We start from the raw sequence: 26,210 nt of genomic DNA, 5'->3' as shown, positions 1-26,210 counted from the left end.
CGTTTTCTACCGTCCAAGGCGGCGTATGTCCTAGCTGTGTTTGTCAACACAACGCTTGGAAGCAGCAGCACCATCCCTAGAGAAATAATGACAAACACTTCAGAGAGAGAAGGCCAAAAGTAGGGGCTGCAGCACAAGAGGGAGGGACACCGGCAGAGCTGCACGCCTGGGAAGCCCAGAACTGGAGCAGCTTGGGGGCTGCAGACCAAGACTGAGGCACATCAGCAGGGATGAGGGTGGGAGGCTGGGAACAGAGAGGAGACCGGAACAGCAGGAGGGATGCGAGTCACAGAGTGGAGGGCCGTCAGCAGACCAGACCCGACAGGGGTACGCCCAGGACTGGACCCTCAGGGGAGCGGCTCTGACAGAGCTGTGCAGGATAAGGGTGTACACCTGCCCGCACTATGCCTGGTTCTAGCCAGGCTCATGAGTTCCTCACTCTCTGTAAAAAGCAACGTGGGGGAACGTGCAGAGCCACGAAGCACAGCCACCCTACCACCCTGGGCTGCGTGGAGTGCCCACGTTAACACAACAGAGCCGGAGGCTGAGTGTGGCTAACACAAAGGGGCCAGGTGCCTCCACAGAACCCAGACACAGCCTTTCCCCTACACATTTTGCTCTGCTAGGCCAGGGCGCACAGAGCCTGTCCCATTGCCCTGTTCCTGTGGCATGGGGGCTGGCAGAGGGGGCACCAGAGGGACTGGCACTTCTCTATGCTGAGGACTGAAGACGTAAAAATGAGCCAGTCTGAGACAGAGGTCAGAGGCAAAGGAAAGAGGGCAGCTAAGCCAGACACCAGCCTTTGTTCCCCCTGGCTTTGGGGAGGTGCATTTCCTGATGCTGAGCACCAAGACAAAGCTCCAGTTCCTCGGCAGACATGCATGGCCACTGGGTTTAGCCAGCTGCCAACTTGGGGGGATCCCAGGAGACCCTGTTCTCAAAGAGCAGGGATCAGAGCAGCAGCAGTACCCTAGGGCGGGTCCTGGGAGCGGAGGACACACCCAGGACTGGACTGCCTAGACAAAGAGTGAAAAGGCAGAAATTGCTCACGTGGCTGCAAAAACCTCACAGTGCTCAGTGAGACACTGGGAGTTTCTGTGCTAAACGCCCCCGACCCCAGCAGGCATGGGAGAGCTCCTGGCTCTCACACTCCAGCAGACCCAGCTCTCCTACGCGGTCAGGGACAGCACCAGACAAACAGCACTGCCTCAGCCCACACTGCCACGAGCTGCTGGAAGAGGCAGGAAAGCCCAAGCTCCACCAGCTTCCCCTGCTGTGGCCAGAAGGGAGGGGGGGTGATAGCGCCAGGGAAGGTTAGCATTCAGAATGGCACTGCTCACCCGTTTACGTGCACCAAGCAAATATTACCCGCTCACAGGTCTCTGTGTTCATTCTAGACTCAGATAAGGGCCAGCATGCTGCCTGGAGAGGGACGTCCGCTCCCCATCCTCTGACAAATACCCACCTGTCTCAAGGTGACACCTTGGAAATGCAGGGATGTATTAATTACATCTTTCTCACTCCTCCTCTTCTTATTAGAGCTTAAACTCTTTCCCCACCATCTGCCATTCACAAGTCATATTTTAAGAAGGAAGTGACAGCTTCCCTTTGATCAGCTCTCCAGAAACCCCATCAGTTCAGGCACTGGAAATGAGGAGAATTCATAATTCTGACTCGGGATGGACTCTTGACCCCTGGCCGCCCCCCAGGGACTGTCAGCTCTAGCAAGCATGTGCCCCTGACTGTCGATCCCATTCATGCTCTGTCCCCTCTTCCAGCAGAGCAGGCTCAGGTTAGCTTTTAAAGTCATGCCTGGCTCAGCTAGGGAGTTCTTACTGAATTATCTTCAACCCCGTATATCAGGGAGCATTTACACAGCTGTCCTTCCTGACAGAAGACAAGGCTGTTGTGGAGAAACTAAATGAATTCTTTATATCAGTCTTCACTGCAGAGGATATGGAGGAGATGCCCACCCCAGCCACTCTTTTTAGGTAACAAATCTGAGAAACGGTCCCAAATTGAGATGTCCAATACAGTACATTTTGGAACAAACTGATATTGCTGTTTAATTTAAGTGACCAGGTGGTGTCCACTCAAGAGTCCTGAAGGAACTCAAATATGAAATTGCAGAAGTACTAAACTGTGGTGTGTAACCTATCAATTAAATCAGTTTCGGTACTAGATGACTGGAGAATAACTAATTATAATGCCAAAATTTAAAAAACAATCCAGAGCTGATCCTGGCAATTACAGGCTGATATGCCTAACTTCAGCATCAGGCAAACTGACAAACTATAGTAAGGAACAATATTATTGGACACATAGATGAACATGATTCGTTGTGGAAGAGTCAGCACGGCTTTCGTAAACGGAAATCATGCCTCAATAATCTAACAGAATTTTTGAGGATCTCAGCAAGAATGTGGATAAAGGTGATCCAATTGATATAGTGCAGTGGTTTTCAATCTGTTGTGCATAGACCCCTGGATGTCCGCAGACTGTGTATCTAACATTTCCAGAGGGGTCTGCACCTTCAGACAAACAATTTTATGGGTCAACGAATGAAAAAACAGTTGAAACCATTGATATAGTGTACTTGGACTTTCAAAAAGCCTTTAACATGGTTCTTCAAAGACTTTCAAGCAAAGCAAGCAGTCATGGGATAAGAAGAAGGTGCTATCATGGATCAATAACTGGCTAAAAGATAGGAATAGGGTAGGAATAAACAGTCAAGTTTTCACAACAGGGAGAGGTAAATAGCAGGGTCCCCCGAGGATCTGTACTGGGGCCAGTGCTGTTCACCCATTATTCCAGATCATTTATGAATATGTTGAACAGTGAAGAGGCAAAATTCGCAGACAATACAAAATTACTCAAAATAGCTAAGTCCAAAGTTGACTGCAAAGAGTTACAAAGGGATCTCACTAAACTGGGTAACTGGGAAATAAAATGGAAGATGAAATTCAAATGTTGACAAATGCAAAAAAACACATATTGGAATAAATAATCCCAACTATAAATATAAAATTAAGGGGTCTAAATTAGCTGTTACACTTCAAGAAAGATCTGTTCAATGTGCAGTGGCAGTCAAAGAAGTGAACAGAATGTTAGGAAGCATCAGGAAAGGGATAGATAATAAAACAGAAAATATCAGACTACCATTATATAAATCCATGGTACGCCCACGCCTTGAATCCCGAGTGCAGTTCTGGTCACCCCATCTCAAAAACAAATATGTTAGAATTGGAAAAGATGCAGAGAAGGGCATCAAAAATTATGAACGGTATGGAACAGCTTCCATAAGAGGACAGATTAAAAAGACTGGGAGTGTAAACCTTAGAAAAGAGAAGACTAAGAGGGTGTACAATAGAGGTCTGTAAAATCATGAATGGTATGGAGAAAAAGTGTTATTTACCCCTGCACTTAACACAAACTACAGGTAACACAAGAACTAGGGATCACCAAATGAAATTTAAGAGGCAGAAGGTTTGAAACAAACAAAAGGAAGTATTTCTTCACACAACGCACAGTCACCTGTGGAACTCCTTGCCAGAGGATGTTGTGAAGGCCAAGGCTATAACAGGGTTCAAAAAAGAACCAGCCTAGTTCATGGAGGACAGGTCCATCAATGGCCATTCTTATGTTCTTATTATTAGATCTCCTAGGTCAGTATCTGAGTGTCATTTACCATCCCCACACAAATCATCACATTATTACACCTCCTTACTGCTGGATTTAAAAGCAGTTTCTGAGACCCATATTTCTATCCTGCCCCTCCCCCTCCTTGGAGACATCTGCTCCACTGCCATAAATTCAGATCCGTTTTATCCTTTCCACCTCTTTCAGCACAGAGGGAAAGGACTTAAGATCACCACAAGGATCTGATTTCTCAATTGCCTGCTCATCTGGAGACTGGCAAATGTCCAGAGCCCAAGGGATGGGCCCCAGATTTATGTCAATGTGGAGGAGGAGAACAAAGAAGCGTTCGTGAATCTATTTAAAAACTAATTAGAAAGAGGCAGACAGTGACGGATTGGCATGACCAGGGAACACCCTAGTCTCTAGGAAGGAGTCCGAAAGAGCTAGGGAACAGCTGCCTTTGGGAAGGGGAGATCTGGGTCAGGAGGATTTCACTCAGGACAGACGGGTGTGACTCTGCATTGATTGGGTTTAAACACAGTGCCTGAGGCTATTCACCAGAGTGGTGATCACCAAGCACAGGCAGTGGGTCCTGGGGGCAGGAGAGGGATGCTTGGCTGAATAGTAACCTGGCTCAGATAGCAAAGGCAGAAGGTACCCAACATCACTTCTGAGCTGGGAGGGAGAGGCTGTGAAAGGGAAATGTGACAGCTATTGAGCCACGTACTGTATCTTATATTTAAAGCATGAAAACCTCCCAAGGCCATTGTATTGAGATGGGCCTGGCCGTACAAGCTGTACAACCGTCATAGCTCTGATGTGCAGGTGTGTGTCCGTCCCCGCCAGCTCACTGGGGTTGGGGTGTTCCTACAGAATCTGGAATTGCTATGGGGTGATTAATGCAAAATCCCAAGCAGTATGTGGAAGTGAGCTGTACAGCCTGAAAACCTGGGCCGGATAGGAGTGGGACAGGGTCCCTGCCCAGAGACAAGTGACAGAGGGGCAGTTTTCCCCAAAACTGTGACTGGAAGCTCATTCAGCAGGGCTCAGGCAGACCTTGGGGGGTCTTGGGCCACCTACACTGCAGACAGTGCTGCTCCTGGTTCCCTCCCTTCTCCTCTTTCGGGGTTTTCCCCTCCCTCTCTGTACAGCTCACACCCGCACTTGGGCAGTAGGTAACTCCCCTGTAGATCACTCAGCAGCAGTTCCCTGCTTAATGACTCCTCCTGCCTTTGTGGGCAACATGCACACCCCCCAGGTCTGCCTCTGCCTCCCCACCCCACTCATCTGGAGACACTCTCCCCAGCTCTCTGCAAAATGCTCCGGCCTGGGGCATCTGCAGGGACACACTAGCAACCCCCACGACCCTCTTATACACAGTGCTGAGAAGTCCACGCCAGGATCAGATCTGTCCCCTACCTCTGCCCCAGAGCTATTCCTCCCCCATAACAGCACTAACACTTGTTCACCTGCCCCTGCACTTCAAGGCCCCTGGCCATCAGACACCTGAACAGGCCAGTCCCAGGCCAGCAGTGAGCCGGCAGAGCACAGCCGCAGGCAGACCAGAGTGGGCTGCTCCCAGGGAAGGAATTAGAGCCCTCCTCTAGTAATGTCACAGACGTGAAAACATGCTAGTAAGCAGGGATTTTGTTTCTTCTGCTGCCCTCAAGTCTTGAGATGCCTGGTCCCCAGGCCAGCGATGGCCATTTCAGAGAAAGGCTACAGAGCTACAGCCCCAAGGCAGGGTCTCCAGCAGCCCTTTGGGAACAAAGGGGGAAGCACAGAACTGCAAACAGCAGCACCCTGGGCTCTGCATCCTTGGCGGGACTCTGCTCAGACTGACGCCTGTCTGAGGGAGGAGCAGACACAGCCTGGAAGGGTTAATCCCTGCAGCCCTCCAGCCTGCCTTCCCTGTCACTGCCAGGCTGCAGGTCCCTGCATCCCATGCATTAATTAATATTCCATGTGTAAAGCCGGGATTGTAATTACTGCAAGTGATTAACAGGCCAAAGGTAGCCTGTCTCCAAGGAGCAGATGAACAGAGGCGCTCTCCAGCTCCTGCTCTCACCTCAGCACCATCCATGCATTTTAAACAGGGACCCGATGCCCCCGGTAGCCTGTGATTAATGGGCAGGCTGAGGAGTAAGAATGTGCCGGTGGCATCTGCCCCCAGGCGCCCTCTCTTGGTGCTCCCCCTCTGGATGGGGGGCGGGGGGAGCACTCAGGCAGCCAGGGTTTATGTGAACAAAGGCCAATTCCAGAGGAAGGCAGAAGAATGGCTAGAAATCAGCACTAAGGGGCTGGCAATGCTCAGGGAAGGTAGGCTACTCCAGAGGTGGCCAACAAGTCGGGGCATTGCTGCTCTGCCCGCGGCACAGCCCCAGCTCCACTCCCCTGGGAGCTCTGTGCTCCCACCATCGGGTCCTTGACTCCCCTCCCCTGGTGCCTACCCCGAGCAGCACAGTGGAAGGGACAGGATATACAGGGGACCTGGTTTGCTCCCTCCTGGTGCATGTCGTCCGCCTTCCATTACAGACAAACAGTAACACAGCAACTGACTAAACCCTGAGCCCTTGAGAAGAACAGGCTGTGAAGGACGAGCAGACTGAAGCCTGGAGACAGAGAAGGGTCACCATGCAGATGCCAGTGGCAGAGACGGAGGCAAGTGCTGTGAGATCCCTGCCTAGTGCTTCTCTCTCTCTAACACCAAGCGCGTGATGCTGGAAGGGAAGGACTGTTGGGAACAAGCCCCTCACTCCACGCACTAGGCATGAGGAAATCAGTGAGGGGCTCCTACTAGCATCAAGAAAGCCCTGCTCCTCCAGACATGCCGTAATATCACACCAGGGCAGTACGTGCATGGAAGGCAGAGCACTACCTCCAGCTGGCACCGAGTCCCAGGATTGGGACTGATCTCCAGAGCCCAGCTCTCTGGCCAGCGAGCTCCAGCCCTGGAGCTGAGGTGCGCTCAAGTAGCATTGAGGTTATATCTATGCCTCCCCTCCAGGATGCCTGGCGTACAGATCTGCAGAACATGCAGCCAGCAGGCCTGGGATCCCATCAAGTCTCCTGAGCCTTGGGGAGTAGGAGGCCACCAAGAAAACCCTGGGGCTGCAGGAAGCGAAACTGGTGACTCCACGTCATTCCTGAAGTCATTAACCACTTACCGTTCTGCACTATGGTCACACCACAGGGCCGATTGAGAGCAGCCCCTGAACCAAAGCGCTCAATGGCAAAAGGCTGCTGCTCAGACAGTGCTCTTCACCAGTGGTTTAAAAGTGATTCTCAACAGTCCGAATACAACCCCACCTCTCAGCTACACGGGGCCCCTTTCCTCGGGAGAGTCAGCCCTTCCCTGTTCCCCTACCTTTCACCGAGCTCTCCCAGACACACAGCAGGCAAGGCTGAAGGCGTGTCCCCCCCAAACCACCTTTCAGGCCTTCCCCATATGTCATGAAGGAGCAAGAACAGCCTCAATCCCTTCAGGAGACACACAGACCTGCTGAAGCTTCCCACAGACCCTGGCTGAAGGCAGCCCCGCTTCTGTTCCTCCCACACACACACACAGAGGGGGATCAGCCTGCTCCACTTCCAATCCTGAAGCCAGATTCTTCCCCAGGGAATACATCGCCATTTCCACGGCAACTAGCTGGCAGAGAAGGAGCTCTGCTCTGCTCTCCAATCCCATCACCAAAGCACGGCAGAGGACAGGGAGGGATGGGGATGCAGAACTGGCTGCTCCCTTGGAAGGAAGGTGTGAGAGCCCTGTCCTGAGGAGCTGGCTGCAAACACAGCCATATCAGCTGGGCTCTGGTCCTTCCCCTCCACCCACCCCATGCCCAAATAGTGCCACACGTACCACTGGTGGGATGCGAGCTTGGCAGCCCAACCTTCACTTCACGGTAGTTCTTTAGGATGGTACGTGAGATAGTCCAGTTTCGGAGCTGCTGTTCTCAGTCAGACACGGTTGCTGCAAAGACACTCTGGGACGGTTGATGGGAGTGGAGCTGGGAGAGCTGGCATGCATGGAAGGGTCCGCAGGAACTAGGGTTCCCACCCCAGCCTGGCTCCAGCCCAGGGGCACTGCTCCTGTTTCCTGACAGTGGTCTCCCTCCATCAATCCCAGGAGGTGAGACATGGACTCAAAAGGGGGAGGGAAATCCAGAGCAGCTCTGAGGAGGAGATGAAATCATGCATCACCCCGAGCAGCTGCTCTCTCACCGTCCCAGGGGAGAGCGGGGCAGAGGCTAGAAAGCTGTAGCCATGAGCCACCCCTCCCCACGTCATAACTTCCTTGTAAGTCTGGGGGTCTTTGGCCAATATACAGGCCCCAGTAAGGGCGGCAGGGCTGGTCTGAGGCCCCGAACATTTGCTGCCCCTGAGCCAGGCCATTATTGCAAAAGAAACACGAAATCTCTACAGTCATTCAAGGGTTGTCTCTCCCTCACCCCTGCCCCGCCCCCAACACACACACACTCCCTCCCTTTTGGGCTAAAAAAGTATGCAAGAACTTCTCACTTCCAAAATGCTGGAGTCCCCTCACACTCCAATCCCATTCCTTTCCCTCCCCACAGGCTGCCTGTCCAAGGTCTGTCCGCCCCAGATATCGATCAGCAACCTGCTGAGGAGAGCCGACAGCCTCAGCAAGGCCAATGAGACTCCAAGAATTACAAGGAGATAAGGCTATCAGCTGTAATTAACCACTATCCAAGGCAGACGCTTGGCTGCAGAGACGTTCTTCCTTCTTTTCCCCACGACTGCAAAATAAATTATCCTGCAAAGTTAGCAAGGGCTGAGCTATGGAAACAATTAAACAAAAATTAAATCTAATTCGTTTATACTCTGAGCACAAAGTGGATAATGTGGGGTTTTTCCTCTCTCTCTCCTCTCTTCGCCTTGGTGTTAGAGGACTATTATGGGAAATTAATCATGGGGAAAAGCAATGAATGTGCTCTCTCTCTCTTTAAAAGTGCACTGAAGTGATTATATAAAAATCTATTAGAGGGGCCAGGAAATTTAAGAGTGACACCATTTAAAAGGAAGAGGGCAACTGGGCTAGCAGCAAAGGGGATTGATTTCTTAACTGACAGATTCTCAAATAAAGTTCTGGGGAGCACACAGGGTTAATGAACTGGTCTCGCTAGGATGGGGAGATTCATGGATAAGTGTTTGAGAGACTGGCCAGTCCTCCGGGAAGTCAGTTCGTGGAACAAAATCATCTATTTGCAATCCCGGCTCATGAGGTGCCCACCGGACAAAACTGAAGGCCACCAGCAGATCCATGAGGTAGCAGCCCAGCACTGTCATAGGAAGGGGCTGGTCTGAGGGGCATTGGCACAGCTTCGTGAGGCAGGAGCCGATGGCTGGAACAGCAACAGGAGCTGAGGGTCAGGCGTGAGGGACATCAGAGCTGTGTGGGAGCCCAGGACTGCACCTGCCTGCGCTGTGCCTGGTTCTGGGCACTCATAAGCCCCTTGGCTCTGTTAACAGACATCCAGTGCAGGCACTGCTGAGCACAGCCTGGCAGCCTTCTGACAGGAAGTCCCAGCCACTCAGAGCAGTGGGATGGGAGAGGGCAGCTTAGCACTGAGTCCTGACCACAGCAAACGTCTTGGTAGCCAAAACACTCCCAGGGAGCAGAAGAGACCCCTGTCGCTCTGCAAACCAGCATCCCTAACTGAGTTGCCAGTGGGCCCAGTGGGCAAGAACTGCGTTCCATGGGGCCACGAGGCTTAGCCTGAGACACAGCAGCCACCAGAGCAGGTTCAAAGCACCAATGCTGATGCTCTGCAGACAACCAAGTAGGGAACCTGTGCTGGGGCAGGGGATTCTCTGATGGCCGACTGTGCCGCTCTGGCAGGGCTGCGAGACCCCCCAAAGCAATGGAGTCGAGCTGGGCTGCGACTGTGAGCAGAGCTCAGCCACACGCATGTGAGAACAGGAACTGGGAGAGCTGCCCCAAAACCAGAGCCCTCTGCCCCACTAGCACCCCACAGAGGGCAATGGGATGGCATGCATAACCGGGAGCCAGCACTCCCAGAGCTACCTCTGCCACTGCTTCCAGCAAGCCGCCTCAGCTCCCCACTCTGTGCGATGGGATCAGCTCACCTGGCATGTCCCTATCGTGTGGTGCAGACATGCAGGGGCTAACTGGTCTTGTCGAAGGCTTGCACCCCCTTCCCACGGCATATCCTCTCCAGGTACACATCATCCCTTCTGAATGTCTTCTGAGCTGCAGATCCAGGAGCCTCCTGCCTGTCACCAAGAACCCCCTAACGGAGACAGGGAAGGGACACCAAGGTACCAAGCCACTGTCATGCCGGGCACCTAATCTGCAGGCTGGAAGCCAAGGGATTAGCATGAGCTACACACTGCCAGGGGAGCAGAGAGTGCAGAGACCAACCTCTGGGGCCAGCAGGTTAGAGATCAGACAGTTCCCGCTTGGCTCCAAGGCTGGATTTTAATGCATTCCAGCTACAAAACAGTCTCTGTCGGCAGAGACCAGATGCACAAGGGGCCTACGCTTCTTTTGTCACCTTGTTTTAAGCAGCATCTGCTTGCTCTACCGCTGCTGTGAAAACTGCAGTGTGACAGGGAGGTTTGAAGAGAGGGGAAGGATCTCACACCTCCACAGACTGTCACCTGCAGCCCAGGGCTCTGACACTGCTTGGGCCTGCTCCCGAACCAGCCCTGGGGGCTAGCGAGGTGGGGAAGACCCACAAGTAGTTCGCTCAGGTTCTGGTGGTTCTACAATCCAAGGGCAGGGCCCAAGCTCTCCCTGAACTGAGAGCTGGGAGAGACCAAGCTTTGGACAGACAATATTCCTGGATCCATACTGGCCACGGTTCTGGCTTCTCCCGCTCCGGTCCCAGCCCCAGAACTCTGCAACAGAGTGGGGAGTGGAAAGGACATTTGTTCAGTGGGGGATTCAGCATCACAGAGCTTACCAACCCTCCACCCCCTCGGCCAAACTCCAGTTCACAGGAGCAAGGGCTACAGACCCCATTAATCAATCATGGTTAATTGCAAATGAACATTACTGCTTCTCCAGTAAAACCCTGCCTCTTCCTCCTCCCGCAGCTCCCCCAGCCAGACTGGCTAGGTAAGGGAGAAGCTGCCTGCTACTGCTGGCCCTGGAGCACATGCTCGGCTCCACTTAAAGCCTGTGATAAAACCTTTGCCGAGGCAGATTCCACCATAAATTCCAGTTCACAGTGGAACTGTCCCTGGCCAGCCTGACACTTTAATGAGATCATCAATTCCAGAGGAACCTGCTGCTGCTGGGGCTGGAATCCATGGGAGAGCAGACTCCAGCCCTGGCATGTGCTAGAACTGAGAGCTGTACCCGTGCTGAACCCAGCTAAAGGGGAGGGCATGCTGGGGACTCCTGGCTAGTCCTCCACTCCCCACTGGTGTCTGATCTGCCATGTCCTCCAATGGAGGAGAGTGAGAACCATCTTGTACCCTCCTCCCTGGGACTGGATCGCCAGCCAGTTGTTGGGGCACAACGGAAACGCTCTGTACAAGGAGCAGTTCAGCATAAGCAGGTGCAACTCCCAACTCCTCTATATGCCAGACCTGAACTTAGCACACACCATGAAACTCTCCCAACTCGAAGGGGAAGGACTCCCTCCTCAGCAGCAACATCTGGGGCAGGGGCTTGCTGGCCATTCACCATCTGCCAAGTGCCCCCTTGTATCCTCAGGGTGGCCCTGCAAGTGGCTCTGGCCTCAGTTTCCCTCTTCTGTAGTCCCCCATGACTCCAGCAAGCTTTCCAAGAGTAAATAGCCCTTGCGGGGTTAAATGGTTACCAAAAAGCTCTGTGCACATTGTGATGCTATATGGCAGGGATCGGCAACCTTTCAGAAGAGGTGTGCTGAGTCTTCATTTATTCACTCTAATTTAAGGTTTCGCGGTTGCCAGTAATACAGTTTAATGTTTTTTAGAAGGTCTCTTTCTATAAGTCTATAATATAACCAAACTAGTGTTGTATGTAAAGTAAATAAGGTTTTAAAAATGTTTAAGACGCTTCATTTAAAATTAAATTAAAACGCAGAGCCCCCTGGACGGGTGGGCAGGACCTGGGCAGTGTGAGTGCCACTAAAAACCAGCTTGCGTGCCACCTTCGGCACCCGTGCCATAGGTTGCCTACCCTCTGCTGTATGGAATACGTGGGAGAGTTTATGATGCTGTTGACACCAATATTATAAAATTGCAAGAAATCTGACTAGATATGCCATGTGAGGTATCTGCAAAAATGTTACTATTTGCCAAGTATGATAATCCTTTTCATATGCTGGTATCACGTTTGTATTATGAGTTATAGATATGTAGGTATATGTGTATTTCCAAACGTGTGCTGTGTTTCTGGTGACAGACAGACTGGCGTCAGCACTGCCTACCCAGTTTAATGGCCCATTTGTACAATGAATCCATTGAAAGGGCCAGGGGCTGCACCTTGTGACTCAGCAATGCATGCTGGGGCAGGCCTATGGACAGAACGCTAAGGCTTTCCAAGCCATGGGCTGTAACTTGTGTTTGGGACACAGGACGTAGAAGCCACATGGCAAAAGGAATATGAAGGGCTGCATCATCTCCATTTTGTCTTCAATTCTGCTTCTTACCTCTGGAGTGACTTCTTTACAAACTGGAGCGCTGAACAAAGGACTGAATGACCCATCCGCTCTGTGGATGTTCCAGAGGGACTTTCAAGCCAGCAAAGTCACCAATACTGCTAAGACTATGGACTTCGACAGTCTCTGTATGTATGTGACTGCTTTACCACTTAACAACTCTCTTCATGTTCTTTTCTTGTCTAATAAATCTTTCGTTTTAGTTACTAAAGGATTGACTGGCAGCTTGGTAATTGGGTAAGATCCAAACTCCTGCTGACCCAGCGACATGGCTGATCCTTGGGGTCAGAAGAACATTTTGTACATGCGAGCAGAATTTAAAATAACTTCTCACTGTACGGGACCTAGGTGCTGACTGGGAGCCAGAGTCTAGAATGTGATAAGGGGGCTGTGGGATTCCCCATTTTTTGTTTTGTTTTTTGCTAACCGAGGGAGCAGCAGGACCGTTTGTGACTGGTTGGGGAGTTTAACTTCAGTGTTACCCACCAGTCTTGGGAGTATCCGTTCTCCTTTTTGCAGGCTGCCTGATCTTGGCATTTCCACTGAGGGCTACCCTGGGTCTCACACACAAATTATAACAGACGTCACACAACCCTAGTCCAGAATTCCCCAGCACACTCCACAAAGTACATTTAACCTTTCAACTCCCAACAGTCCCATCAACTCACCCAGTTCAGCCCCAGCCCCTCTTGCCACCGCCAGGCTCCCTGGCGTCGCCCCGGCCTCCCCCGCCACAGCCAGGCTCTCCAGCACACCTCTGGCCTCTCTCACCACACCTCACTCGGCCCCTCTAGCTCGTCAGCTCCTCCACTCGTTTCATTCTCAGGTCTGGTCCTAGCTCTCGCCCAGAGACATCAGCGCACTCACCCGTCCATCATTCCCCAGCCTTCAGCCCTCTGCGGCCCAACGAGCCAGCAGGTACCTCCCTCTGCAGCTCTCAGGCTTCAGCCCGCTCTGGCCTGGGCAAGTTTGTGGGTGACCCCCCTCCCTCCCGCAATGGTCCTGCTGCCTCCTGCTTTCACCAGCCTGCCCTGACTCCACTGCTCGGCAGGGGCCCTCGCCACTCCCTCCTTCGGGGGCAGCCCAGCCCTGCTTTGAGTGGTCTCCTGACACTTTCCTCTCCAGACTATCCCTTAACTTTGGGGTGCCACTCACTTATAACTCCCAGGCAGCCCTGCCCTCCTCATGACACCAAAGCAGGGTGCACCTGGACTGGAACCAGGGTGCTGGGCCCCTTAAGGACATCGAGCTACGGCACTGTGTCCATAAACTTCCCCACTGATGGCAAAAAATGAAGCCTCCAGCTGGGGAGATACGGCCTCATGGGGCACAAGGGCTGGGAGACTCCTCAGGCTCGGGTGCACCGTTTGGGATGCTTTGTGAGTCCCTGGAAATGCCTCCCCTGGCAAAGAGAGATCTGACCGCAGCATCATGCCTGAGGCACAAGACATGATGTCACTCTCCCCTTACATGCTTCCACATGCGTGAATGCATCATTCCTTGTTCCGAAGAAGGCATTTGCCCCAAACACCCACCCTTTTAGCGCAGTGAAGGAAGGAGACAGCTGCTTTGGGCAAACCCAAGGGCAAGTTCCCAGGAGTCAGAGGACCTGAGCCTTCTCTCACTCAGCCCAGTTTCACACCAGTGCAGCTCCAATGGAGTTACTCCAGATTTACACCAGCGAGAGTGGTTCCAGAGCGTGCCCCCTGCAGTGTCCTTGCAGATATCCCCACAAGGAGAAATCCCAGCATCTCTGGAGGGGGAGTCTCACACACACAGAGGTTTGCAGCAGATCGTGTAATGGAGCCCAAATCTACCCCCGTCCCCATAACCCACTAAAGAAGCCTCCTGCTGGGATCCATAGTTAGCATGTGGGTATAGGGAAACCAGTACCTCAATCCCTGAGGATTTGCAGAGCTGCCTCCTGGCTTTGGGCTGAGTAGCACAAGAGGATCACAGGCATGCAGCAGGGTACTCCGGAGGGGACTTGTTTCTTGCTTTAATCCACAGCTTTAACACATACAATGGTCTCTGGAGACTCATGCTGCCTTGGTCCTTCAGCCTCCCAAACAGAGACGCTGAGTTCTGGGCATGTGTGTTTGGGGCTGGAGGCTTTTCCAGATGACTTAAATCCATGCCCTACTTTCACAGATATTAGCCCTTTATATATGACATAACCTTATTCCCAGATTCTGGACCTTAGCGTCCAAAATTTGGGGGTTAGCATGAAAACCTCCAAGCTTAGTTACCAGCTTGGACCTGGTACTGCTGCCACCACCCAAAAAATTAGAGTGTTTTGGGGCACTCTGGTCCCCCTGAAAAACCTTCCCTGGGGACCACAAGACCCAAATCCCTTGAGTCTCACAACAAAGGGAAATAATCCTGATTCCCTTCCCCCCTCCAGGTGCTCCTGGAGAGATACACAGACACAAGCTCTGTGAAACTACGCAGAGTGAGTCCCCCTCTCCGTTCCCAATCCTGGAACAAAAGCACTTTCCTCTTCACCCAGAGGAAATGCAAAATCAGGCTAGCAATCCAACACACAGCTTTCCCCTGATTTCTTCCTCCCACCAATTCCCTGGTGAGTACAGACTTAATTTCCCTGAAGTAAAGAAAAACTCCAACAGGTCTTAAAAGAAAACTTTATATAAAAAAGAAAGAAAAAATACAAATGTTCTCTCTGTATTAAGATGATACAACACAGGGTCAATTGCTTAAAAGAATATTGAATAAACAGCCTTATTCAAAAAGAATACAAATCAAAGCACCCAGCACTTATATTCATGCAAATACCAAAGAAAAGAAACCATAGAACTTACTATCTGATCTCTTTGTCCTTACTCTTAGAAACAGAAGACTAGAAAATAGAACTACTTCTCCAAAGCTCAGAGGAAACAGGCAGACAGACAAAAGACTCAGAGACACACTTCCCTCCACCCAAGGTTGAAAAAATCCGGTTTCCTGATTGGTTCTTTGGTCAGGTGTTTCAGGTGAAAGAGACATTAACCCTTAGCTATCTGTTTATGACACGCCCCCCAAATTGCAGACAGTGGGGAAGCTCACTGGCGGCAATTTTCTTCTAGAACTTGAAAATAAACAGATTAATACAACACATGCACCTTTACATATACTACTAAGTATATAACTAACAGACTTTTACATTTTAAGAACACTTTTTAACTACTGGATTCTGGGAAACTCTCACGGGAGAGTGCATCAGCAACTTTGTTAGAAGCTCCTGTGATGTGTTGAATTTCAAAATCAAAATCTTGGAGAGCTAAACTCCACCGAAGAAGTTTCTTGTTGTTCCCCTTGGCAGTATGAAGCCACTTTAGTGCAGCATGGTCAGTTTGTAGTTGGAACCGCCGTCCCCAAACATATGGGCGTAGCTTTTCCAGGGCGTACACAATGGCATAGCATTCCTTTTCACTGACTGACCAGTGACTTTCCCTCTCAGACAGTTTCTTGCTAAGAAACACGACAGGATGGAAGTTGTGATCTGTTGCTTCCTGCATGAGCACTGCTCCTATACCACGCTCAGATGCATCTGTGGTTACTAGGAATGGCTTGTTAAAGTCCGGGGCCCTGAGCACAGGGTCAGACATGAGCATCGCCTTAAGCTGGGTAAAGGCCTCTTGACACTCATTAGTCCACTTAACGGCATTTGGCTGGGTCTTTTTGGTTAGGTCGGTTAATGGGGCAGCGATTTGGCTGTAGTGTGGTACAAATCGCCTGTAGTATCCGGCCAAGCCTAAGAAGGATTGGACCTGTTTCTTTGACCTTGGGACAGGCCACTTTTGGATAGCATCCACCTTGGCCTGTAGGGGGTTTATGGTTCCTCGACCCACCTGGTGCCCCAGGTAAGTTACTCTGTTTTGGCCTATTTGACACTTTTTGGCCTTAACAGTTAGTCCTGCCTGCCTGATGTGCTCAAAGACCTTTTCCAGGTGGAGTAGGTGTTCGGGCCAGGAGTCTGAAAAAATGGCCACATCATCGAGGTAGGCAACTGCAAATTCTCCCAGTCCAGCTAGTAGACCGTCTACCAGCCTCTGGAAGGTGGCGGGTGCATTTCGAAGGCCGAAAGGAAGGACATTGAATTCATACACCCCCGCATGGGTGACGAATGCTGACCTCTCCTTGGCGGGTTCATCTAGCGGTACTTGCCAGTACCCCTTGGTTAAGTCTATTGTAGAGATGAACTGGGCACGTCCCAACTTTTCCAATAGCTCATCAGTGAGTGGCATTGGATAGTTGTCCGGACGAGTTACCGCATTTAGCTTACGGTAGTCCACGCAAAAGCGTATTTCCCCATCTGGTTTGGGTACCAGAACCACTGGAGATGCCCATGCACTGGTAGATGAGCGGATTATACCCATCTGTAGCATGTTCTGGATCTCCCGTTCTATAGCAGCTTGGGCATGAGGAGACACCCGGTAGGGTGGGGTTCTGATTGGGTGAGCATTACCTGTATCAATGGAGTGGTATGCCCGTTCAGTCCGTCCTGGGGTGGCTGAGAACAATGGGGCGAAGCTAGTGCACAGCTCCTTGATTTGTTGCCGCTGCAGACCTTGCAGGGTGGTTGAGAGGTTCACCTCTTCCACGCCACCGTCTTTTTTCCCGTCGTAGTAGACACCGTCAGGCCACTCAGCATCATCTCCCTGGACTGTAAACTGACAAACCTGTAAGTCTCTGGAATAGAAAGGCTTGAGAGAATTAACATGGTACACTTTAGGCTTTAGTGAGGAATTGGGAAATGCTATGAGGTAGTTTACAGCTCCCAGGCGCTCTTGGACCGTGAATGGCCCTTCCCATGATGCTTCCATCTTATGGGCCTGTTGCGCCTTCAAGACCATAACCTGGTCTCCTACCTTGAAGGAACGTTCTCTGGCATGTCTGTCATACCAGGCCTTTTGCTCTTCTTGAGCATCCTTTAGGTTCTCTCTAGCAAGGGCAAAAGTGTGTCGGAGGGTGCTTTGTAGGTTGCTTACAAAGTCCAGAATGTTAGTTCCTGGAGAAGGCGTAAACCCCTCCCATTGCTGCTTCACCAACTGTAATGGCCCCTTAACCTCGTGACCATACACCAGTTCAAATGGTGAAAACCCTAAACTGGGATGTGGTACAGCCCTGTAGGCAAACAGCAACTGCTGCAACACTAGGTCCCAATTATTGGAGAATTCGTTGATGAATTTTCTTATCATGGCCCCCAAAGTTCCATTGAACCTTTCCACCAGGCCATTGGTTTGATGGTGGTACGGGGTGGCAACCAAGTGATTCACTCCATGAGTTTCCCACAGTTTTTCCATGGTCCCTGCCAGGAAATTAGACCCTGAATCTGTAAGGATGTCGGAGGGCCAACCTACCCTGGCAAAGATGTCTGTTAGGGCCAGGCATACAGTGTTAGCCCTGGTGTTGCCTAGAGCTACTGCTTCTGGCCATCGGGTAGCAAAGTCCACTAAAGTCAGTACGTACTGCTTTCCTCTGGGCGTCTTTTTTGGGAAAGGGCCCAGAATATCCACAGCTACTCGCTGAAATGGGACCTCAATTATGGGGAGTGGCTGGAGAGGGGCCTTGACCTGGTCTTGAGGCTTTCCCACTCTTTGGCATACCTCACAAGACCGGACATACTTGGCAACGTCCTTGCCCATCCCCTCCCAGTGGAAGGACTTCCCCAACCGATCCTTGGTTCGGTTCACCCCAGCATGGCCACTGGGATGATCATGGGCTAAGCTTAAGAGCTTCCCCCGGTACTTAGTTGGAACCACCAACTGTTTTTGCGGCTGCCATTCCTCCCGGTGTCCACCAGAAAGAATTTCCTTGTATAAAAGTCCTTGGTCTATAACAAACCGGGATCGATTAGAAGAGCTGAGAGGCGGTGGGGTGCTCCGTGCCGCCGCCCACGCTTTCTGAAGGCTGTCATCTGCTTCCTGCTCAGCCTGGAACTGTTCCCTTGAGGCTGGGGTCACCAGTTCTTCCTCAGACTGTGGACTTGGGCTTGGTCCCTCTGGAAGCGATGTAGGTGATGGGGTTGTTTCCGTTGCTGGTGAACCGCTCTCCGCTGGTGCACCTGAGGGTATTTCAGGCTCTGGCTGAGCCTTTTGGGTATGGCTGTCGTGTGCTTCTGCCAGTTCTGGCTCACTGGCGCCCTCTGGCGTTGAGTTTGAAGATGTGGTTGCACTTGCTGGTGCTGGTTGCTGTTCCAGTTCCGGGCCTGGGACTGGAGATGCTGTGGCTGTTTCAGTGGTAGGCATGGAATCCGGGTCCACTACCTCTGTCTGGGTCTCTGGTAACACAGACGGGGCTTCTGTGGACGGTTCAGGAACAGGAATGGGTCTGGAAGCTTGCCTGGTTTGGCTACGGGTAACCATTCCCACTCTCTTGGCCCGCCTCACCTGGTTGGCCAAGTCTTCCCCCAGTAGCATGGGGATAGGATAATTGTCATAGACTGCAAAAGTCCACATTCCTGACCAGCCTTTGTACTGGACAGGCAGTTCAGCTGTAGGCAAGTCTACAGCTTGTGACATGAAGGGGTAAATGGTAACTTTGGCCTTTGGGTTGATGAATTTGGGGTCAACGAAGGATTGGTGGATAGCTGACACTTGTGCCCCCGTGTCTCTCCACGCAGTAACCTTCTTTCCGCCCACTCTCAAATTTTCCCTTCGCTCCAAGGGTATTTGAGAGGCATCTGGGCCTGGGGATCTTTGGGGTGATGGTGGTGTAATGAATTGCACTCGCATGGTGTTCTTGGGACAGTTGGCCTTGATATGTCCCAGTTCATTACACTTAAAGCATCTTCCATCTGATGGGTCACTGGGCCGAGGTGAGTTACTGGAGACTGGTGAGGTTGAAGAGTAGGGTATCTGTGGCTTTACTTGGGTGGTATGTAGGGTCTTTGGCTGTCCTCGGTTGTAGGGTTTATGGTCTGTGTGCCCCCTGGGGTAATCGTTCCCCTTGACAGTAGCTTTTTTGCTTTCTGCCAGTTCCATCCATTTGGCTCCAATTTCCCCCGCCTCAGCGATAGTTTTGGGATTTCTATCTTGTATGTACCGTGTGATGTCTTCAGGAACACCATCCAAGAACTGCTCCATTTGTATGAGGAGGTTCACTTCTTCCAAGGTTTGAATGTTGTTTCCTGTTAACCAGGCCTCATAGTTTTTTGCAATGTAGTAGGCGTGTTTGGGAAATGACACCTCTGGTTTCCATTTTTGGGTTCTGAAGCGCCGACGGGCATGATCTGGGGTTATCCCCATCCGGTATCTGGCCTTGGTTTGAAAAAGTTTATAGTCATTCATTTGCGGCTTGGGCATTTCAGCTGCCACCTCTGCTAAAGGTCCACTGAGGTGTGGCCTTAATTCTACCATGTACTGGTCTTCGGGGATGCTGTACCCAAGACAGGCTCTTTCAAAATTTTCCAGGAAGGCCTCGGTGTCATCACCTGCCTTGTAGGTGGGAAATTTCCTGTGCTGTGGAGCAATAATTGGCGCCGGGTTGTTAGGGTTGGCTGGCACATGCAGCCCAGCTTTTGCCATCTCCAGTTCATGTTTTCTCTGTTTTTCCTTCTCTTCATTCTCTTTTTGTTGTTTTTCCATTTCTTTTTGTTGTTTTTCCATTTCTTTTTGGTGCTTTTCCATTTCTCGGCGGTGGGCCACCTCTTCTTCTTCTAGTTTTCTTTTGTGTGCTGCCTCTTGGGCTGCCTGTTCTCTTTGGAAGGCTGCCAGTTTGAGGCTTTCTTCCTTTTCTTTTATCTCCATCTCTTTTTGTTTTATTTCTAGTTCCTGTTTGTGTTTTTCCATCTCTCGCCTGTGTTCAGCTTCTTTGAATTGGTCTTCGGCCTCCATTTTTGTCCTGGTAGACATGGTTCCTGTTTTCTTGTGTTGGGGTGCCCTCCGGTGTTTCTCTTTTGAACTGCAGGCTCTGTTCCCTCCTGGAGTCTGCCTAGCAACAGTGCTTTTTTCCCTTTCTCTCTCTAGCTAATGTTCAATGAAGGGAAACCAGAAAAACCACTTTATTTGCATGCATATAAGTGCTGGTACTTGCCTGCTAATGGGAGGGCTATTGCATGACAAAAGACCCTCAACAGTCTTCTCGCTTAACATGCAAACCACAAACTGCTAGAGAGAGCAGAAAAAAAAAATTCTCTCTGGTTCCCTTTTAAAACCAAACTGTTTCTCTCTGCTAAAAAGCCCTTAGCAGAGAAAAGAAAAATATAATATTCCTACTGGCTTCTGGATTCTGTCTATATCCCGCCGCTGCCACTCATGACATAACCTTATTCCCAGATTCTGGACCTTAGCGTCCAAAATTTGGGGGTTAGCATGAAAACCTCCAAGCTTAGTTACCAGCTTGGACCTGGTACTGCTGCCACCACCCAAAAAATTAGAGTGTTTTGGGGCACTCTGGTCCCCCTGAAAAACCTTCCCTGGGGACCACAAGACCCAAATCCCTTGAGTCTCACAACAAAGGGAAATAATCCTGATTCCCTTCCCCCCTCCAGGTGCTCCTGGAGAGATACACAGACACAAGCTCTGTGAAACTACGGAGAGTGAGTCCCCCTCTCCGTTCCCAATCCTGGAACAAAAGCACTTTCCTCTTCACCCAGAGGAAATGCAAAATCAGGCTAGCAATCCAACACACAGCTTTCCCCTGATTTCTTCCTCCCACCAATTCCCTGGTGAGTACAGACTTAATTTCCCTGAAGTAAAGAAAAACTCCAACAGGTCTTAAAAGAAAACTTTATATAAAAAAGAAAGAAAAAATACAAATGTTCTCTCTGTATTAAGATGATACAACACAGGGTCAATTGCTTAAAAGAATATTGAATAAACAGCCTTATTCAAAAAGAATACAAATCAAAGCACCCAGCACTTATATTCATGCAAATACCAAAGAAAAGAAACCATAGAACTTACTATCTGATCTCTTTGTCCTTACTCTTAGAAACAGAAGACTAGAAAATAGAACTACTTCTCCAAAGCTCAGAGGAAACAGGCAGACAGACAAAAGACTCAGAGACACACTTCCCTCCACCCAAGGTTGAAAAAATCCGGTTTCCTGATTGGTTCTTTGGTCAGGTGTTTCAGGTGAAAGAGACATTAACCCTTAGCTATCTGTTTATGACAATATAGCACTGGGATTTCCCCATCGACCGCCCTGGGAGAAAGCTTCTCCTGCCTTCGCTATTGGGTTGTGGCCCATTTAGTGCTGCCCTCCCACCCCCAACCACCAAGGTGCCTGAATTTCACACACACACAGACAGACAAGAGCTTGGGAATGAACCAGGTCATGTGACGGTTACTTATTAAACTTTCCCACTAGGGAAATAAAATCTGGAAAGCCAAGATTCCTTTGTAACAGTGGGCCGAACACAGGAGAGGAAAAGGACTCCATATTGTATATAATGGATCCAGGCTACCTCTCTGTAAGCGTATGAAAGGAAACAGCCCGTACACAGCACAGTCTGCCAAGGCCATTACCCTAGAACCAATATTTACAAATACTCCATTTCCACATTAACATAGGCAAATGCCTTTCTGTGAATTGAATGGAAGCATCTCCTTCTCACCAGCCTAATGGAAAAAAGAAAGTACTCTCCCTCAGATGCATCCTTTCAATGGTTTTAAGGAGGTAAAAGAAAACTCTGATCTCAGCCGCCAGTTTGTTTAGTCCCACGCAGGGATTTAATTGACAAAGGATGTCCTTGAATACATGCAGAAATGTCCTTGCTCCCCAGGAAGTCAGCCTCGAGTTATAAAATCCACAGCGTGAAGGGGTTTTTTTGCTCCGCCAAGGATGTGCCAGAACAATACAGTTCAAGGTCTGTTGCTGCAAGTTGAATGCAGTGCAGCTGGAAATGAGCGTGGGACTCTGCAGCTGGAGGTAGATGCCCTGCTCCATAGCTGGGAGTAAGATCCGATTCACGGGGAAAGCACTGCCTTCTCACTCCCCACATGGGAGGGAATTTCCAGAGCCCAAGCTCCAGATGACTTGGGTTTGGTGGTTTCCCTTTGGAGTTGTTTCTAAAATACTCTCACCAACATCTCCCAGCCCCCTGAAACTGTAACCTGCTCTCATCAGCTCAGGTGTTCTGACGCATCAGACCTCAGAAATGATGTCTCTGCTGACAACCTCAGGTCTGCCCTCATGCACAGCTTCCAACAGACTCACGACATCCTGGGAAGTTTAGGCTCCCAACCTGCCAGACAGAACCTTCTGGCCATCTATGGACCTGTCCACAGCAGCCATCTCTGCAATGGTGCAGCAACACCAGTACATGCCCCATTTGACACTAACCTGGCGCAGGGACACTAGGAGTAGCAGGGGGTTAGCTACATGTGGGTAGTTATTCACAAAAAGTCCTAGTTCAGACAGACCCCGGGTGAGGAAGGAACATGGAAGCAGCCTCGCCTTTGCATCAGACCCGCCTAACAGGCGGTCAGGAGGCAGCTCTCTCTAGGGATTAATTCCTTTCATCCTGAATTGTGGGACATCACCCATGCCCGACACCACAGTACTGACCCAAAGCATCACGAAACCACCTACGGTATTCAACCTCAGGCAGGCAGGCAGGCAGATGCAGCAGCCCCCTCTTCCTCCCCCAGAGCTGCTTTTCCCTTTGCTTCGTCACAGGCTCCCACTAAGGCCCAGGGGATGGGAGCACAGCAGAGGGGGCCAGCGAGGAGCAGTGGCAACTCGGCTCTGCGACCTGGCTATTCCAATGGTGACTCCTGCCCCATAGCAAGCGACACAAGAACTGGCCCATGCCTAAGGAGCAAACAACAGGACACAGCACGGGTTCTTTCCAATGGCTTGGCTCCCCCACAGATCGCCCTGGAGGCTGGGTACGTAGATCATGCTCAGCACTTGCACAGCGCTTCGTACCCCCAGATATGCTGTACAAACAAGGCCAGTGGAGGCTGGCAGTCATCTCCCTTTGGCTACCTCTGCACTGCTGTGCTGAGAGAGGAGAAGGGCACAGGGGGTTGCCACAATGCAGCCACAGGGCACAGAGCACTGCCAGGAACAGCCCTGTGTGCTAGCAAGGGCCCTTGGGGCTGCGCTGGGGGCAGCACATGCAATGCCTCTAGGGTGAGAGCTCCCTTGCATTCTGCTGCTCCTGGCCTCCAGAACACCCTTACTGCCCCTGGATCCAGCTCCAGGAGCCATAGGTTGACCTTAAGTGACCTGCCCAAGGACACAGAGTGAATCAGTGGCAGAGATGGGATGGGAAGGCCAGCGTTCAGAACTCCCATTGTCTTGCTCAGCCCACTGAGGCCACACTTGTGCATACCTCCCTACAGTCCTGAGTTTTGTGGGACTGTCCCATCATGGAGGCCAAGCCAAACCTGTGTGCCAGGTCCTAACGCCGAGAGTAGGGAGCCGAGCCCAGCCAGCCCCGGGAGATGGTAGCCACCACTGCAGGCTCATTGTGCAACTCCCTCAGGCCTCCCATGCCCCAGTGGCAGAACCTGTCCTGCTTTAGCCACTGGAAATCTTGGGAAACATGCATGTGTCCAACTCGGCCTACCCCGATAAAGAGGAGAAGCAGCTGGAGCGGGGTTCCTAGCTTACATGCCTTGAATATTGGAAAGGGAGCCAGCTCTCCTTGTCAAAATCCAGTGGGAGGAGATTACCTCCAGGGATGGGTCTGAAGCATGTTCCACCATCCCAGCAGCACATACTGGAGCAGCTCTCCATGAATACCAGGCACCCCCAGAGCAGAGTTTGAAATGCATTAGGGGCGCACACTCCCAGGAGGGTGGAGTGGCCTTGGTGGGGGTCCAGGCTGGTCAGCTCACCTCAGTACTGGCCAGTGGAGCTCCAAGCACTGGGGGTCGCCTGCTTACAAGATGAAGGTGCAGGGAGAGGCCTGAATGATTCCAGCCTGGAGCAGAAAGGAGAGGTGGAGAGTCCAACCCTTTCTCCCTGCTCCCCAGAGAGGACATGAAATGAATGGCCTCCCTTAAAGAGACTGTGCTCAGGACCAACTGAATGCAGTTTTCCCTTCAGAAAGGTATGAGGTTTGGATGCTTTTCTTTGCTGGAAGCCAAGCTGTGCACAAAGATCCACTGGGTCCAGGAATAAAAATCAGTGTGTGCCAACCATAACCAGCCTCTTCTCACTTCTTATCCCTACAGCCTGTAAGCCTGGACAGCTGACTGGTCACAGCAGGTGGAGATGGGCCCAGAGCACACCTACACACACACGCGCTACCTCGCCCCAGCTGCCATCCCATGTGCACAAGCCTTGTCCCACTCAGCCCCTGAAACACGTTACCCCACTCGCCCCTCTGAGCACAGAAGAGATAACGTGAGGCTCTCTCCTCTTTGTGCCAGGCTCATTCGAAGCAGCGGACAAAGCAATCCACCCCCACCCCCACCCGTACTGCTGTTGAGAATAGAAGCTGGTGCAATGCCCAGAGGTTAAATCACCTCCTTCTCCAGGAAGTTTTCTAGCAGCCTTAAAGTTTACTTTCAATTGCCCCTCGGAGGACAGGAAAAAAGATACTTGGTAACACCCTGCGGTTGCACATATCAATCAAAGGGAAGAACTAGAGACGGGGAAATGAACACAGAGAAGAGGATTCTGCAGCTGTCTCCACCAGGGCTGTGGATTTGGTTTTTTAATCTCCTCCCGTGCTCTGTGTGTCCGCCTACAGCCTCCCACCCCCAGGTCAGCAGCTGATTAGTGAGCATTCCTCTCTCCCCTAACAGAGACTTTACGTGGGTGCCTTTCTATAGCATCACTCCTGCTGCTGCGGCTCCCAAGCCATGAAAATGACACGTTATGCTAATCAAGCGCTCCTCCATCTGCTACCACTGGTCCCCACATCCCATAATCACCTGGCGGAGGGCTGCAGAGCATGCAGCAGATGCCAGAACTTTATTTTCACAAGCCCAGTTGGTCTGGAACGCGAGCAGCAGCAACAGTAACAAGGGAGCCCTTCTCTGCAGCTGCAGGAGAAGCAGCCTGAAGTCTCGTTAAAATACCCCTCACGCCGCCTGCATGGAGGAGGCTGGGTGAAGTCAAACAGCAGTGAAAGCAGCAAACAACACAGACTGATTCCCCAAGATGCCCCAACCTCCCCCACCCACCCACCACCCACCGGAGACTTCACCTGATCAGCAGCTTTTGGGGTAACTCCAAAACAGCAACAAGCTGTGAAGCTGTAATTGCAGAGATAAGCCCCAGGCTGAAGGGGACCCCTCTCTCTGCTTCACCCCAGGCTTTTCCCAAACAGTCTGGGTAGGCAGCAGGTAGAACAGGACAAGCCCCAGTCTCCCCCCTCCCCCCTGCCCCAGAAAAGGCATTACAAACAATCAGGCACAGTCAGCAACCTAACAAGGAATGAACCAACAGCCAGTGGTGTTTCCTGACCACAGCCAGCTCTGCAGGTAAGGGCCTCCAGGGCTCTCACGCTCACCCTTCCCATGCCGTCTCCACAAGTTCAAGGACACTGGAAACCTCCCATCAACCACCACTTCTCCCTCTCAGCCATTCTCTGGAAGCAAGACTAATGCCCCCGCACTGTCCAGGGGTAGCAGTTACCTGCAGGGCACCCAAGCCCACCCACAAGAATAACCAGCAGGAAGAGAAAGTGCCTCTTCAAGGTGAGCTTCTCCAGGGCTTGTAAGAATGTGGGATTTACTTTCCACCCATTCCCAGGTTTGAGTGCATTCCTGGCCATGCACTAGAAACCAAGTGGCACTAGCAGCGTCCTTGTGGAGGGGCTTCCCCACTAGCTTACAATTATATTTCCATGACAAGCTTAATCCCAATACATGCATCTTCCTTCTAAGCACTCATCAATCTTATACTTCTATAACCCTAACCTCACACAACACGTGAATAATAGAATAAAGTGATTAGCTACAGCTCAAGTGACTGACAATCCAATTTTAGGCCACAGTCCTGCAATTTCATCCATGTAGGGGCCCCAATTAC

General features: G+C 51.2%; 1 protein-coding gene across 17 annotated transcripts in view; it reads right to left on the bottom strand.

The window, feature by feature from the left end:
- RBFOX3 (RNA binding fox-1 homolog 3) overlaps positions 1-26,210 on the bottom strand; it is a 414,255-nt gene that overhangs the window by 328,601 nt on the left and 59,444 nt on the right. The gene's annotated exons all lie outside the window — the stretch shown is intronic.

The sequence above is a fragment of the Gopherus evgoodei genome, chromosome 15 (assembly GCF_007399415.2).
Source record: "Gopherus evgoodei ecotype Sinaloan lineage chromosome 15, rGopEvg1_v1.p, whole genome shotgun sequence".
Classification (NCBI taxonomy): Eukaryota; Metazoa; Chordata; order Testudines; family Testudinidae; genus Gopherus; species Gopherus evgoodei.
This window is presented reverse-complemented; position numbering and strand designations above follow the sequence as displayed.